Source organism: Lepus europaeus, chromosome 5 (genome assembly GCF_033115175.1).
Source record: "Lepus europaeus isolate LE1 chromosome 5, mLepTim1.pri, whole genome shotgun sequence".
Classification (NCBI taxonomy): domain Eukaryota; kingdom Metazoa; phylum Chordata; class Mammalia; order Lagomorpha; family Leporidae; genus Lepus; species Lepus europaeus.
In genome coordinates this window covers 124184270-124202447 of record NC_084831.1, presented here as the reverse complement: position 1 = coordinate 124202447, position 18178 = coordinate 124184270, and the positions used below count along the sequence as shown (strand labels likewise).

General features: G+C 43.9%; 1 pseudogene; it reads left to right on the top strand.

Annotated features, from left to right (window-relative positions):
* Positions 1-14648: 14648 nt before the first annotated feature.
* On the top strand, positions 14649-15482 carry LOC133761043 (zinc finger CCHC-type and RNA-binding motif-containing protein 1-like; annotated as a pseudogene).
* Positions 15483-18178: the final 2696 nt, after the last annotated feature.

Sequence of the window (18178 nt, the reverse complement as noted above, 5' to 3'; positions counted from 1 at the left end):
AAATAAATTATCTTTTTAAAAAAGGGTTTATTTATTTGAAAGGCAAAAATGTAGAGAGAGAGGGAAAGAGAGAGATATCCCATCTGCTGATTCACCCCCCTCCCAAATGGCAACAATGGCTGGAGCTGGGCCAGATCCAAGCCAGGAGCCAAGAGCTTCTTCTTGATCTCCCACTTGGGTTCAGGTGCCCCAGTACTATGTCATCTTACGCTGCTTTCCCAGGTGCATTAGTATGGAACTGGATTGGAGGTGGAGCAGTAGTAACTTAAGCTGGTGCCCATATGGAATGCTGGCACCATAGGCAGAGGCTTAACATTCTATGCCACAGCACTGGCCCCAATTAATTATCTTTTAATTCCATTTTTCTGCAGATGTACTGAAGTACCCTTGTATGCCATGGCAAAATAGAATCTTGGTTTATAAAGGAATTTTATTAGAACCCCTGAAGTCCCTTTGTGGCCTTTCCAAGACTCATGCTAGGAGGTGGTCTTGAATTCTAATACAACAGATTAGGTTTTCCTGTTTTGGACATAAAAGGAAGTGCACAACGCCTTTATTTTGTGTCTCCTTCTTCCAAATGTGTATTAGTAAAGTTCCACTAATGTTGCACTTTGTAGCAGTAGTTGTTTAATTTTCATTACTATAGAATATTCCATGTAATTGATAATTATATAGATAGATAGATAGATAGATAGATAGATAGATATGTATGGAGAGGGAGGGCAGTTTAGCTTTGATTGTTATTTGAGTCATTTGTAGCCATTTTAAAGAGTAGTACTGAGGATATTAAAATATATTATGAGCATTGTGGCTTGGCTAGACACCTGTGAATGAAATGACTGGATGTTAAGTTTATATGGAATTTTAGCGAGTAGTGTTCCAAACAATTTTCCAACATGGTGCATCAATTTGAGAATTCTACTTCACAGGGTTTTCAAAATCAGATTTATTTTCTGAAAGAGATTGTTAGCATGGCTTTAATATTAGTTTCCCTGGTGATTTCAGGCTGAGCACTCTTGAAATGCTTATTGGCCATTTTTATATTATATTTAAAAATGTGTTTATGGAAATAATTTATAGTTTATGTATTAGGACTTTGTTTTACACAGAAATATAGACTATCAAAAAATGTACTCAAGGTCTACCACTATCACAGTCAATAAATGGAAATCTATGTGATTTTCTGTCATTGTGTGGCTTGCTTTCACACACTACCAGTGGTGGTTTTTGCTGAGTAGATGTTGTGGGGTCCCAGCTGTCACTCCCTTGCATAACAGTGGCGTAGAGGCTCATCAAGAGGCAGAGTTTCTGTCAATGCGGTGAATGTGGGCTTAGGTGTATGAGTCACTTTGGCCAATCCATGTTAGTAAATGTGATCTTACGGGCTGCTTGAAAAAAATGCCTGGACTGGAGCTTGCCTTCTATCTCTGAGCACCCTTCTGCTTTCATGTGAACAAACCTGGCCCAGGCTCCTGGAGGACGTGAGGTCACTAACAGCGAGCTTACAGTCATCACAGCAACCCCAGTGGTCCACACTGAAGCCCCAGCTGTGTGTGTGAGGCCATCTTATCACCCATCTTCACCTGAGCCAGCTGTGACCAGAACTACATGATCTACAGAATTACAACAGATAAATATTAGATGATTTATGTTGCTAAGATTTTGGGAAATTTATTATGCAGTCGAGAGTTAACTGGTGCGCTCCAGCCTTTTGTGCTGTCATCTTTATATATTTTACTTCCATTTATTATAAAACTCATAAAATGATATCATCATGATCGTCATCCTTGTGGTATTAAAGTATCAATATTCTTTTGTATTAACCCATATATGTGCCTTTTAAAAATGTTCTTTATCCTTTTCTGAAGCTCTTGGTTCTATATGGCATTATTATTTTTTAAAAGATATTGATTTGAAAGAGAGAGTTGTAGAGAGAGAGATTAAGAAATGAAAAGAGAGAGACAGACAGAGAGACAGAGACTTGAGAGAGATAGAAGGAAAGAGAGATAGATATCTTCCATCAGCTGCTTCAACTACTCAAATGGTCACAATAGCCAGGTCTGGGTCAAGCCAAAACCAGTTGCCTGGAATTCCATCTGTGTCTCCCTTGAATGTCAGAGGCCCAAGCACTTGTACTATCTTCCATTACTTTCCCAGGCACATTAGCTGGGAACTGGATCAGAAGTGGAGCAGCCAAGACTTGAACTGGTGCCCCTGTGGGATGGTGGCATTGTAGGTGGTGGCTTAACATGCTGCACCACAACACCAGCCCTATATACGGCATTATTTTCTTTCAACTTGAAAAGTTTTCTCTACTATTTCCTGCAGTAGGTTTCTGGTTGTAGTAAGTTCTCTTACATATGTGTGGAAGTAGGTTTGCCTCTTGTCTGGGGAAGCCTTGTGCAGAGCTGCAACTTAGTGGGGAGGCCCCACTCAGCCATGGGGACTGGATCAGGATGGACGCTCCCTTTGCAGATAGTATAGACTTGAACTTGCCTCCCAGTTTGGGGAAGCATTAAACAGAGCACCAGGACAAGACAGGGAAGCTGGCAAGGAGCGAAGGCCTAGCTGACCTGTGGATCATGATTCCAAAGCAATGCTGTTGGCTGACCTCCCTGGTTGGGTTCCTCCATTGTCCAGAATGCAGAGGCATTGCCAAGGTCCTTGCACTGGTCTCTGTCAGATCCACCTCCTTGCTTGTTTCTAACTGACCCTGAGCTGTGTAGCCCTACTGATACTTCTACTGTCCACTATGGGGCAAGGCAAAAGGAGGCCTCTTGCAACGCATCACAGAATGCTAGGGAAGCTGAATGTCTGCATCCAGCTCTCTTTCCTCACTCTAGAAACTGTGGCCCCAGGAGAATCCCCTCTGCATGGTGCTGTGCCAGCTTGGGAAAGGGCTAACACTGTGAAAGTAAAACTGTTCCCTTTACTCATTTAACGTGGCTGTTCTCAGGCTTGTGTTCCCAAAAATGTCTCAACCTCACTCTCAAGTTTTGTGATACTCACAAAGTTATTATTGTCTGTGGATAGTTGCTAGTTGGATTCCTGTGAGAGGCACTGGGTCTAGACTTCACTCCTTGTATTTTCTTCTTTAGAGGTAATAATATTTACACTTTCCACTCACCCTTGGCCATTTATTCTGGGTTAATTTGTCTTTTTTTTTTTTTTTAATTCAGTTGAGGGACAGCATTGTGGCTCACTGCTACCTGCAATGCTGGCATTCCGTATTGGAGTGTTGGTTCCAGTTCTGACAGCTCCACTTCTGATCCAGCTCCCTGCTAATGCACCTGAAAAGTGGTGGATAATAGTTCAAGTACTTGGACTCCTTCCTGCATGTGGGAGACACAGATGGAGTTTTGGGCTTCTGGCGTAGGCCTGGAGTAGCCCCCGCCATTGTGGGCATTTGGGGAGTAAACCAGCAATGGAAGATCTTTCTGTCTCTGTCTCTGTCTCTGTCTCTCTCTCTCTTTCACACTTTCCCCTTCCAATAAATAAACAGAATCTCTTAAAACATCAATTGATAAGGAATACAAGGGAACTAGAAAGAAAAAAGAAACAAAGTGAGTTAAAAAAAATTGAAGTCAAGCTGAAATGAGTCCTTTTGACTCTGCAGCTGCACCAGAGGTCTCTCTTCCAATTAAGGTAGGCTGGGAGAGACAGATGTCAGTGGACCTTCTAAGAACATCCATGGGCCACTACACCTGTCATTTCCCACCTAGGGGCTCTTAGTTATCTATCTCATAGCATGTAAGTAAAGAATGCAATGCTATCATATGAAAAATATGTCTGGGCAACACAAGAACAATTGGTTCAGATTCATCAGGTTAAATACCAGTTGAGCTTTTCATCCATTCAGGCCCTGGACACTTTTTTTTTTTTAAAGATTTTCTGTTTGATATTTGTTTTTATTTATTTATTTATTTGACAGATAGAGTTAGACATTGAGGGAGAGAGACAGAGAGGTCTTCCTTCTGTTGATTCACCCACCAAATGGCCGCTATGGCCGAGCTACGCCAGTCCGAAGCCAGGAGCCAGGTGCTTCTCCTGGTCTCCCATGCGGGTGCAGAGCCTAAGCACCTGGGCCATCCTCCACAGCCCTCCTGGGCCACAGCAGAGAGCTGGACTGGAAGAGGAGCAACCGGTATTAGAACCGGCGCCCATATGAGATGCTGGCACCGCAAGTGGAAATTAACCAAGTGAGCCACGGCGCTGGCCCCTGGACACATTAACACATTGGTACAGGTTGGGTTCCCTAAGAAGAAACTTCTGAGATAGACAGGTATTTTCAGGAAGTATCTTTTAGTGTGCTTTTGGTATTAATAATTGTGGAAAAATGAAAGAATTTAAGAGGGAAACTTTCTTTCTTTCTTTTTTTTTTTAAACAGGCAGAGTTAGAGAGAGAGACAGAGGGAAAGGTCTTCCTTTTTTGTTGATTCACCCCCCAAATGGTCACTATAGCCGGTGCGCTGCAGGTGGCACGCTGCGCCGATCTGAAGCCAGGAACCAGGTGCTTCCTCCTGGTCTCCCATGTGGGTGCAGGGTCCTAGCACTTGGGCCATCCTCCACTGCCTTCCCGGGCCACAGCAGAGAGCTGGCCTGGAAGAGGAGCAACCGGGATAAAACCAGTGCCCCAACCGGGACTAGAACCCGGGTACCAGTGCCGCAGGCGGAGGATTAGCTTAGTGAGGCACGGTGCTGGCCGAAGAGGGAAACTTTCAAGTTCAATGTGGTTGAGCCCATCTCACCCTTCAGGGTTGTAATGAGTGGATGAAGGTGGGAAACACTGCATACACCTGCATTGATCAAGGTGCAATGTCTCTCACTAGGAGAGAGATGCTTGGAGTGAGTCTTAGCCTCTGTGGCAGGTCCTCTGAGGACCAGTAGACAACTTCTGGGAGCCCTGCTACAGAATCCATAAAACATGCATTTTGATTTTCTGTGAAGCAGGTATGTAATTACCTTATCAATGGGTGAGTGATGTTAGCTTGTTAACTCTTTTGGAAGGCATCCACTTGCTCTTAGCATGGCTCAGAATTTCTTGGAGTCATTTGGGAAACAAGATACAGGTACAGGTGGTGGATTTCAGTCATCAGTAATAAAATGTGTGTTGCTTAGTCTGGAAGATCCAACTGGACATACACAGAACCAAGGAGAAAACTTTTTGTGGTGGATCTCATTGGAACCAGCATTTTCTTGAAATTAGGTTTGTTGTAATCTTCACTAGGGCCCCTCATGAACCTGCCTCAAGGTGCCGTCAGCAGTCTGACTCAAACTCCTACACTTGACCTTGTAGGCCTGTTTTACCTTTTCTGTATTTCTCTTTGGCTCTAGACATAAAGTTGCATTTTAAAAGTGGCATTTGCTTGTGAAACAGATGAAAATATCTCTTATCTCTGTTAATTTGGAAAAAATAAAGACACAAAGTAATAGATAAAAATACTTATAATCCTATGATCTAGGGAAAACTGTACTCAACTTTAGCATAAACTCCCTAATCTGTCCTTGTGCATGATTTCATTGTTCCTTTATTTTTTTTTTTTTTTATTTTTTTTTTTATTTTTTTTATTTTATTTTTTTTTATTTTTGACAGGCAGAGTGGACAGTGAGAGAGAGACAGAGAGAAAGGTCTTCCTTTTGCCGTTGGTTCACCCTCCAATGGCCGCCGCGGTAGCGCGCTGCGGCCGGCGCACCGCGCTGTTCCGATGGCAGGAGCCAGGTGCTTCTCCTGGTCTCCCATGGGGTGCAGAGCCCAAGCACTTGGGCCATCCTCCACTGCACTCCCTGGCCACAGCAGAGAGCTGGCCTGGAAGAGGGGCAACCGGGACAGGATCGGTGCCCTGACCGGGACTAGAACCCGGTGTGCCGGCGCCGCAAGGCGGAGGATTAGCCTGTTGAGCCACGGCGCCGGCCTCATTGTTCCTTTATTCAATAAAAACTTATCAGACATTCTGCTTAGGACCTTACTTTTTATTGAAGCAATTGTGAATGTTTAGTATAATATTCCTCTGAACTATTTTTTTTAAATTTTTAGTTTTATTTATTTATTTATTTATTTATTTTTTTGACAGGCAGAGTTAGATAGTGAGAGAGAGATAGAGAGAAAGGTCTTCCTTCTGTTGGTTCACCCTCCAAATGGCCGCTACGGCCGGCATGCTGTGCCGATCTGAAGCCAGGAGCCAGGTGCTTCCTCCTGGTCTCCCATGGGGTGCAGAGCCCAAGCACTTGGGCCATCCTCCACTGCCTTCCCGAGCCACAGCAGAGAGCTGGCCTGGAAGAGGAGCAACCGGGACAGAATCGGCACCCCAACTGGGACTAGAACCCAGAGTACTGGCGCCGCAGGTGGAGGATTAGCCTAGTGAGCCATGGAGCCAGCATCCTCTGAAGTATTTTTAATATTTACAATGTACATTGTAATAATATATACAATGTATACAATATATACAGTGTAATTGTAATATGTAACTGTACCATATTTTATTTCATCAAATTCCTTGTTTGAATACTTAAATTATTTTAATTTTTTATGATTACAATGGTTATAGTTCTCTTTTGTAAACACTGGTGCATAACTCACCATTTCTTTTTTTTTTAATTTTATTTATTTATTTATTTTTTTACAGGCAGAGTGGACAGTGAGAGAGAGAGACAGAGAGAAAGGTCTTCCTTTTGCCGTTGGTTCACCCTCCAATGGCTGCCGCGGTAGGCGCGCTGCAGCCGGCGCACCGCGCTGATCCGATGGCAGGAGCCAGGTGCTTCTCCTGGTCTCCCATGGGGTGCAGGGCCCAAGGACTTGGGCCATCCTCCACTGCACTCCCTGGCCACAGCAGAGAGCTGGCCTGGAAGAGGGGTAACCGGGACAGAATCCGGTGCCCCGACTGGGACTAGAACCCCGTGTGCCGGCGCCACAAGGCGGAGGATTAGCCTAGTGAGCCACGGCGCCGGCCCATAACTCACCATTTCTAAGGGTACATTCATAAAAGTAGAATCGATTCTCCTTTTTAATTCCCCATTTAACTCTTATCTCAGATCTCTGAAGCCTCACCCCTGGTTTAAATGAACTTAATCTGTGCTTTCATTATTGACAGAACCATTTCTAGGAATTTGAGGAAGCTTGGACAAGTATTGAGGTCCCTCACTTTTATGCCAGGATAAACTGAACATTCAGGACAGTACTGGATGGAGGACCAGTGATTTCTTATGTTCTGGTGGACTCAGTAGAAGACAAAATCAGAGGCACTCCTGGGCTTCAGAAGTGTTTCAGAGAAGTTTTGCATTCCTCACATAACAGAGGACTTAAAAACCGTTAAAATTTACCTTGTTGCAAAATAATTTTGAAATCTATGTACAGTTTTCTTATAAAGCACATTTTTCATGAGTTTTTTGAAGGCCTCTGGCATTTTAAATTGCAAACCAAAGATTCAGATTCAGAGAGTTTGTTATGCTGTTCTGGCAGAATGTAGGACTTGAAGTATTCCTTCTGCAATACTCGGTTTTAAAAAAATATTTCTCTACTTGAAAGGCCGAACAACAGAGAAAGAAAGCGAGGAGACAGATATTTTCCAGCCACTGGATCATTCCCCAGATGGCTGCAATAGGGGCAGGAAGAGGCCAGGAGTCCAGAATTCCCTGTGAGTCTCCCACAGGGTGGCAGGGACCCAAGTACTTGAGCCTTCATATGTTACCTCTCAGGATGCATTACCTGGGTCAGAAGCAGATTAGCCAGTACTTAAACTGGTTAATATATGCAGTGCAAGTGTCCCAAGCAGCACTTACCTGCTGTGCCATGATGCCAACTCCATACATTCTTTTTTTTTTAAGAAAGCTTTTATTTAATGTATACAAATTTCATATGTACAGCTTTAGGAATATAGCAATTCTTCCCCCTATACCCACACTCCCACTCCCACTCTCATCCCACCTCCTACTCCCTCTTCCATCCCTTTCTTCATTGAGATTCATTTTTACTTATCTTTATTTCAGAAGACAACTCTATACTAAGTAGAGATTTCAAAAATTTGCAGACACACAAAGTTTAAAGTGCTATTTGAAGACTAGTTTTACCGTTAATTCATATAGTACAACACATTAAGGACAGAGATCATACACAGGGAGTAATTGTGCAGTGACTCCTGTTGTTGATTTAACAATTGACACTCTTGTTTATGGTGTCAGTAATCACCTGAGGCTCTTGTCATGAGCTACCAAGGCTATGGAAGCCTTTTGAGTCCACAAATTCTGTCGGTATGTAGACAGGACCATAATCAAAGTGAAAGTTCTCTCCTCCCTTCAGAGAAAAGTACATCCTTCTTTGATGGCCCATTCTTTCCATTGGGCTCTCACTCACAGAGATCCTTTATATACATCATTTTTTGCCACAGTGTCTTGGCTTTCCAAACGCATTCTGTTTTTTTATCTAGATGTCGCTAGGTTTCAATTCTCTTCCTAACCTCTCTAAGTTTCTTTTTTTCATCCCAGCTGTTTGCCTGGCTTCCAGAGGCTTACCACTGAGCAAAGTGAGGTTTCCTCAGTGGTAATGTCCTTAACCACAGTTCTTATCTTTCTTCAGCCTTAGAAGAAACCGATGCTGATGCTGCTACAATCTATCAGACAAGAAGGGTTGCACAAAGGCCACGTGACACTCATGGTGCTGAAATCAATGAAGCCTTTTGGTTTGAGATCCAAGAAAGGAAGCAATAGATGTTTCAAGATATAGTGGCTACTGAGAGGGAATTATTTTTCTTTGTAAAAGGTTTTAATATATAGCTAAAGAAAAAATTTACCCCAAAATAATCATTGTAGCATAAAAACATGTTGCTGGCACAGGGGTCTCCAGAAGTGATTAATGGCTTAGTTATGTTTGACGGTGAGTCTGACTAAGAGGTCAGTTTCCCAAAGCACATTAACAGAAAAGCTGATGAAACCCTTCCCCAAATAAATAAACTTCCAACTCAGCCCCTTGAAATATTTGTGAATTCAGTGTTTGTGGACCAGAAGGTAAGTTCCTATACATAATTTTATATTGGTTAATAAGAACAACTTAGTCATCACCCTGAGCTTAAAGTAACTTTAAAAATAATTTATTCCAATGTTTTATGTATAAGCAGAATTTTAAAAAACACTAGCAGGTAGAATCAATATGCCAAAAATCATGTATAAACTCACAAAATATGGCTTTATTCTTAAGAATCTGTCACTCAGAGCTGATGTTGTGACATACTAGGTTAAGCTGCCTCTTGTGATGCCAAGAGCCCATATTGGAGTGCTGGTTTCAGTCCTGACTGCTCTGCTTCCAATCCTGCTCCCTGCGAATGTACCTAAGAAGGTAGTAGGTGATGGCCCAAGTACTTGTGTTCCTGCCACACATATGGAAGACTTGGATGGAGTTCCTGACTCCTGGCTTCAGCCTGGCCCAGGCCTGATTATTGAGGCCATTTGGGAAGTGAACCAGTGGATGGAAGATCTCTCTCTCTCTCTCTCACACACACACTTTAATTAATTAAATAATATATCTTTAAAAATTTTAAAAAGAATCTGTCATAATCATTTCAACTTTTTATCATTGAGCCTTTGAACAAAGGATTCTTTCATAAATAATTTTTTAAACTCCATGTTATTTTGTACGTTAGGTGTATTATCTTCATTTTAAGTGGCTATTGTTATCAATGCAAAATAACAATAACTGAGTAATAAGCCAGAATAATTGGCCTAGAAGACCCATAAGTAGGGCAGAAGTAAAGAACTGTGATTAAATGAAGAAAATAGAAAACTAGTATTCGGGGACCTTTTAGAAGTGAGAACAATAAAGATTTATATCCGGGCCTCAGGGATCAGTACTGTGTAGTCTGGGGAATGATGTGAAGAACCAGAGATGAAGCCGCTTATCCTGCATCTGGAATCAGGGCAGAGAAACCGAGGGGAAGATTCTATCCTGGGAACTCTAGAACAAAGTGACCTTAGATGGGAAAATCAAGTTCTCTCTCTCACTTTTGAGCCTTCAAACTGGCAAGCTACTTACTAGTATATAACACCTTAGGCTGTAAAATTAAACCTTAAATACTGTCCCCTAGGTGGTTTATCAACATTTATTCTTTTTCAATCTGGACTTGATTGTGATTTGTTTCTTGTCCTTGATTCCTTACTCTTATTTAGACCCTTGATCTTGCATCATTGGTTCAAGACTGTCGTGGATTTGTTGACTTAGACAACCATCCTGCAGCCCCAGGATCTTCCTTCCCCCTGTCTCTCCTAGCTGCTTACCCTGGAGATGCCCTGTCTTCTCTGTCCACCAGTCATGTCCTCTGTGGGTCTTCCTGGTCTCTCAAAGGGACTTGGGACTGGAAAGATGGACACAGAGGCAACGTGTTCTAAGTTAGACATGTCTGAACTTGCCAACATCTGTTAGCTATAAACCTGCTACTTTCTTTTTTTTTTAACTTTTATTTAATGAATATAAATTTCCAGTGTACAGCTTATGGATTACAATGGCTTCCCCCTCCCATAACTTCCATCCCACCCGCAACCCTCCCCTCTCCCGCTCCCTCTCCCCTTCCATTTGCATCAAGATTCATTTTCAATTCTCTTTATACGCAGAAGATCAATTTAGTATAAAGATTTCAACAGTTTGCACCCACATAGAAACACAAAGTGAAACATACTGTTTGAGTACTAGTTATAGCATTAAATCAAAATGTACAGCACATTAAGGACAGAGATCCCACATGAGGAGCAAGTGCACAGTGGCTCCTGTTGTTGACCCAACAAATTGACACTCTAGTTTATGGAGCCAGTAACCACCCTAGGCTGTCATCATGAGTTGCCAAGGCTATGGAAGCCTTCCAAGTTTGCCGACTCTGATCATATTTAGACAAGGTCATAAAAGACAGAGTGAGGATAGTAACCAATGATCCTAAGAGTGGCATTTACCAGGTTTGAACAATTATACAGCATTAAGTGGGGAAGAGGACCATCAGTACACACAGGTTGGGAGTAGAGCCATTGGTGGTAGAGTAGAGGTTATGATTACAAAGGAATGAGGCCCAAGTGCGCTAGACAGGGTCTAGAACAAAGGACAGAGTCATTATTAGAGGAGCTAAGAAAGGTGCTGTCTAAGCTACAATTAAGTTTTCTGATTGAGAGGCAAATAGAACCTGACAGAAGGGGCTTGATAATAATCTGTTGGGCTTTCGGCCTTGTAAGTTCAGAGGCCCAGACCTATCTATCTCTTCACATGGGGTATATCCTAAGGGAGGTGTGAACCTCCTAGGGGAAGGCACTCTGTTGACTTTCATTACTTGGCTGGCCTGGGAGGAGAGCTGGCCAGGTAAAGGCCGGTGGCATCACTAACAAGAAATTTACAGTTCTGCCTGCAATGTTGCTGACCCTACTTGACCATCCCCTCAGCTGCAGTGGTCACTTTGGAAGTTGGGCTGAGTGAAGGGCTTTTCAGCTTAGAGCCAATAAGATCTGTGGCTCTGACCTGGGCATCCTTCGACTCCAGGGCAGGTCCATTTCCAGTGATCCAACTCTTGGCAGAGCTGCCAGGGCTCTTCACAAGCTGACTTCTGCTGAAGCCCAGGCTTACCACATTGAAAGCCACTGCAGTGGACTGGCCTGTTGGGTCTCCTTGAGGGCAGATCACTGTACAGATCAGCCATTAATAGGCCTGCCACCCATTGCTTCTGATGCCTAGCTTTCTTTTCTTCCTGGTTTGTGTTAATGCAGACCAGAGGATGCAAGTCAAGGGAGTGCCCAAGTCCCATCTCTAATCTTTGGTGGCCTGAACTACAAGTCTATAGTCACAGGCATGTTCTGTAGTAGTTTTTCTAAGGTAGACAATGCCCATGAGGAAAATTATATTCTCACTTAAAAACTTTCTTTCCCTTTGGTCTGAAAGGGAGTAAACCTGCTACTTTCAAAGCTGGAATTTTCTGGCATATCCGACTGATGCGGAATTCCTTAGCCACATTACCAGAGTTTGGGTTTTTATTTTGGAGAATACGGAACAGAGGAATCATGTGTTATTTGACCTAAATGACAACACAGGAGGATAAAAGCATAGGTTCCTGCAAACAGAACAAAACAAAATGTGAGGAAAGGGATAACCTTCAACTTACTGTTTGAGTTATAAAAATGGGGAAAAATAGAGTTGAAATTGAGAGCTTGTGTGTCATTAAGGTGAGAACCCCATGGAGAAAAGTCAGTTTCCAAGGGAATGATATATTGTGTTTTCTTTTTTTTTTTTTTTAAACTGCACAGGAATTATTGAACAGGATAATGTATGGACAACTCTAATACTTTCTTTTCCTGCATCTTGCAGAACTGTGGGACCTCACTTTTAGGCAATAAGCATCCTCCAAGCTATTAAGTAGTATGGCATCGACAGAGCTATAGAAAAGGAACTGATTTTGTTACCCAGGGTTTTCTAGGTTATCTAGCGTTTGGAACTGTAGTTCTCAGAAATGACCACAAGGTGGAAGTAAATACATGTACTGAGCCAAAGCAATTAAGCTCCTAACAGCCTTACAATTCCTTTCTAGGTCACTCCCAGATCTACCTTATGTGTAGCAAATTTCTATGTGCTCACGCTGCCACTGACTTTTAGGGTAGACGCCAGCTTTTCTTTTGTTTTCTGTGTATTTCATCTGTAATTCCGGTTGAGAGTTCTTTCTGCATGACCGTTTTGTTTGAATATAGAGGGCTCTATGCTGTTCTGCCCACAGTATCACCTCATGGAAGGTAGGAAAAAATCTAAAAAATTCTTGAATGAAGTCAGAGCTGACAATCAGTGGATGGGAGAGATCAGTAGATGGAAAGAAAGATGACAAATTATGAGAATACTTAACCCTGGTAAAAAGAAGTTGAAGGAGATGGTAACCATGGCCTACAAAATTCCTGTAGAATTAAAAATATGTGAAATAATAGAGAAGAAATTTGCATCTGATTACTAAGTAAGTGATATATGTGGTGGTCAGAAACGCTTTTCCTCCAACATTTCCTTGGTTCCACTAAGTGTGAGATAAAAATGGCTAATGTGATGGAATACGTTATTTTGACTTTGCTGGCCTCTGTTGATTCTGTTTTCTCTCCTACACTGTCAATACAGAAGGGAGACTTTATCTGCCAGCCTCTCTGAAACATCAGCCTTATGGAGCTAAGTTTCCACTGGAAGGTCCATATAACTTCTTTGATATCCCTGACAGAGAGTCAACCGTTTTTGCTCTTTGAAATGCAATAACAGAGGACTCATTATGCTTCCTAAAGCAGCTCATTCTACTCTTAGACAATACCACTAATCAATGAACCTAATGATTAAACCATCCATTAAATTCAAGTGGATCACCTTACTACTTCTGCTTTAAAACTGCACAAGTCCTGTCAGAAACGAACTCTAATAATTTCACACACTCTCTTCAGCTTGAGTGTAATTTAAATAATTGAATATGACTGTCTTGATACATGTCGTTTTTCAAATTATGACTAAAAGTTGATTTTGAATGATTAAATATAACTTGGCCATGGGGAATGGGGGACCTAATCCACATTTGATAGCAGCATTAAGGTGGCATTGATGAGGAGCCAGTATGTCATTCATTTGTACATCAATACATCCGTGCATCCAGCCATCCTATTCATTTCCAAGTATATACCAGAAAAGGATTTTTAAAGCAACAAAATATTTGTAGGAATTACAAAATAGAAAAAGAGAAAGTGTTACCAGAGAAATTTGCAGGGTTCTTCTTGTCTTTGTGCAAGAAAGAATTCAGGCATGAGACAGAGTAGTGGAAAGTAAAAGTAGCAAAGTTTATTGGGGAAGGGACATCCACAAGAACGGATGGGCACCTCTCCAGACAGGACCTGGGAGAGAGTGCAGTTGCTCGGACTTGGGGGGGGGGAGAGGAGCGAGGTTACATGTTCAGTGGAGAGATTACACCTGGCCGGACCAGGCGGGTGGCTCAGCAGGGAAGCAGAGGGCTGAGTGCTCAGTCTGGTTGAGGCGAGGGGGGGTGGGGGGGGGTGGGGGGGGGTTAAGGAGATGGGTCTCTGTCTTCACACATTTCCTCCTGAAACAAAGGATTTTATGGCTGTAAATACTAAGAAGCTCCTATCTGAGTTTTCCCTTGAAGGTATCAGACAGGAGGATGCCTAGCTGTCGCCATCCTGGGTTCAGAGGAAGGGTGAGCAGGACCCCCTGGAGAATCGGGATCAGGAGCAGGGTGTTTGAAATGCAGATACTGGGCTGCATCTGGGAGATTGTGGAGGATTTGTCAGGCAGAAGGGGCGGGGACCCCCACCTGGCAGGTTATCAGGTAGAAGGGGGCAGGACAGGATGGGAACACTGGGCTGCCCCTGAAGCATTATCTAGATAACTTTGAGATGTAGATGCATATGCTGGATGTAGAAGTCTTCTCCAGAGGCCTTTGTCATATACACATAAGCTCATACCTAACTTCCTGCCTAACAAAAGGAAGAAATCAAAGAACATACACACACACACAAAATCAACAAAACACAAAAAAAGTCAGTAAGAATTTTAAAAGAACAAAGGAGGGTCGCGCTGCTGCTGAGGCCCACGCTGCTTGGGTCTGTTTGTCTGCGCCTGCTCCTGCCTGGCACCCGCGATGCCCGGGTCTCAGCAGTCTGGAGAAATGAGTGGTGGATTGGCCCCCAGTAAAAGCACCCTGTATGTCTCCAGCCTGCCCTTCTCCCTGACGAACAACGACCTGTACAGGATATTTTCCAAGTATGGCAAAGTTGTAAAGGTTACTATAATGAAAGATAAAGATAACAGGAAGAGTAAAGGGGTTGCATTCATTTTGTTTTTGGATAAAGACTCTGCGCAAAACTGCACCAGTGCGATAAACAACAAATAGTTATTCAGTAGAGTGATAAATGCAAGCATTGCTATTGACAACGGAAGAGCAGCTGAATTCATCCGAAGACGGAACTACTTTGATAAATCCAAGTGCTACGAATGTGGGGAAAGTGGACACTTAAGTTATGCCTGTCCTAAAAATATGCTTGGAGAATGGGAACCTCCAAAGAAGAAGGAAAAGAAGAAAAAAAAAAAGAAAGTTCCTGAACCAGAAGAAGAAATCAAGCCAAAATTGAAGAAGAACAAAGAAAATGGAGACCCGGTCCAGGGGGTGCCTCCACATCCGATGACTCAAGACGGCCGAGGATAAAGAAAAGCACCTACTTCAGTGATGAGGAAGAGCTCAGTGACTGAAATGGCATTTACTGTGTAAATGTTCCTGAGATAGAAAAGCCCGGGAGCATACAGTTCAGCTGAGGGCCATGGTTACTTTTAGAATTTGAGATAAAAACACTTAATACCAAACAGTTTTTTTACTAGAAAGTAGTTCATAGGAAATTTAAAAGTAAATAGAAAGTATTATGTTTCTCTCTTGCCTTAGCACAGTACAGTGTGAGCATCCCTAATCTGAACTCCTGAACACTGCACAGTCTGGAGCCTTGTCAGTGCCAACACAGTGTCTCAAGTAAGACATCGTGACAGTGTTACACATCCTGTGTCCTGCTACCTTCAGGCTGTGTGCATAAAGCTTGACAAAACCTAAATGAAGGTCATATTTAGGCTTGGTCCCTTCCCATCCCTGTGATATCTCCTTATGCTTGTGCAACTACTAGAAAATCCAGAAAAACCCAGAATCCAAATACTTCTGGTCCCAAGTATTTCAGATAAGAGATACACAACCTATACTAAAAATCAGAACTTGCTAGTACTAATCTGAAAAGAGCTAATTTTAATAAAAATAAGAAAGTATTATAATGCTGTTGTCATCCCATGAGAAAAGGGTATTAAAATGATTTATTTGAGATGTTCATTATGAAGGACTTGTGAAAATTTACCAGAGCCTAACCTGCTGAAAAACAAGGAAGTTTCAAGAAGGGTCAGTTAGAAAGTTTCAAGAAAGGTCAGTTTCTGGGAAACTGCAACTTAGCAGATAACAGGGAATATCAGTTTGGAAACCCCCCTTGTGCAATGGTTAAGATAAGTAAAACTGATGTGTACTATGATAAGTAAAACTGCTGTATACTAAGATAAGTGAAACTGCTGTAAAGAAAAACCCCCTTCCCCTTTGTATTCACTTGCTTAAGATAATTTTGTGGTTTTTGCCTTTAAATACTGCCTGTAACCCTCGTCCGGCACCTCACTCTCTCAGGAGGGAGGGGTCCGTTTTGCGCAAAACGTAAATAAACCGCCTCTTGTGTTTGCATCGCTGGTGTCCGGAGTCTGAATTTCTGGGTCCCCAGGGTGCTACCCAGGACCCCGCCAGCTTTGGGTCCTTCATTTGGAGGTCCCACCGAGATCGTCCCCAGAACTTCTGCGCTCCGGGACCCGTCAGAGGATCGGTGAGCCAGGTGCCTATTTTCTGTTGTGTGTGTGTGTGTATGTGTACGTGTCTCCTTCCCAGGGAGAGCCTGGCCAGACGGCTGCTCCCGTCTGCTACTCTGGAAGCTCGAGCGTTTTGGTAAAAGTGACCGGTGAGGGTGGCAGACGTGCCTTCTGGCCCCTGGTCCCCGCCCGGGAGGATGCTCCCGTGGTGGTCTGGAGGAAGGAGGAGACAAGGGTCTCGCTCCTCCCAGGGAGAGCCTGGCCAGACTGCCGCTCCCAGGGAGAGCCTGGCCAGATGGCCGCTCCCATCTGAATATTTGAGTTTTCTGTTTTGTCGTTCCGTGATTGTACGCGTCATGTCGTTTGTTCTTTGTGTGTCTGTGTTTTTATTTTCCCTTCCCTGGCTTTTTCCTTTTGAGACTATGGGACAGAGATTAACCACCCCCTTAAGTTTGACTCTAGGACATTGGAAGGAGGTGCAGGAACGGGCTTATAACTTGTCCGTGGAAGTGAGGAGGTGAAAGTGGGTAACACTGTGTTCCTCGGAGTGGCCTACTTTCAACGTAGGATGGCCTTCTAACGGGTCTTTTTCCCATAGTCTCATCCTGCAGGTGAAAGACCGAATCTGCAAACCTGATCAAGAAGGGCACCCGGATCAGGTCCCCTACGTTACAGTATGGGAGGACCTGATATCGGAGCCGCCCTCTTGGGTTTCACCCTTCTTGCAGGACAAAGGACATAAATCGCTGCCCCCTCCTTCGGTTGTTCTGATGACTCCCGTCCCTGCCCCTACTGCGCCGGCACCGCTCCCGACCTCTCCTGCCGTCTCTACCTTGTATCCCTTACAGGAACTGAGAGAACAGAAGCCTCGGAGCCCCCCTGTGCTGCCGGACAGCCAGGGGGACCTCCTGATGCTGAACCCTCCTCCTCCCTATGGACGTCAAGTGGCGAGGCACCCGCCGCCAGACTCTACCACCGAGTCTGAGGAGGGAACAACTCCCACTCCCGCTGACCCATTCTCATCACCCCCAAGCAGCCGATTGCGGTTGCGTAGGGAAAGAGGGGAGGGGGGTGGTGGGGAATGGTCTTCCCAGGCTTTTCCCCTGAGGACGGTAGCTGGACAGATACAATATTGGCCGTTTTCCGCCTCTGACCTGTAAAACTGGAAAACACATAACCCGTCTTTTTCACAGGATCCACAAGCCCTGACCGGACTCATGGAGTCTATTTTACTAACACATCAGCCTACCTGGGATGATTGCCAGCAGCTCTTGCAGACTTTACTAACCACTGAAGAAAGGCAGAGGGTTTATTTGGAAGCCCGTAAAAACGTGCCGGGAAACGACGGGTGACCCACGCAGCTTCCAAATGAGATAGATGAGGCTTTCCCCTTGACTAGGCCCGACTGGGACTTTAACACCGTGGCGGGAAGGGAAAGACTCAGACTCTACCTCCAGACTCTCCTGACCGGCTTGAGGGGAGCGGGCAGGCACCCCATGAATCTGGCAAAGGTTAGGGCCATTGTGCAGGGAAGCGAGAAAACCCCAGCAGGATTTTTAGAAAGACTGATGGAAGGATACAGGATGTACACCCCCTTCGACCCTCTGGCCCCGGACCAACAGGCCGAGGTCATCATGTCCTTTATTGGACAGTCGGCCCCTGACATCCGGATGCGCCTTCAGAGGCTGGAGGGGCTTCAGGGGTATACATTGCCTGATTTAGTGTAGGAAGCAGAAAAGATTTTCAACAAACGAGAAACGCCTGAGGAAAGGGAAGACAGGCTAAGGCGGGAGCAGGATCGAAAGGAAGAACAGAGGGAAA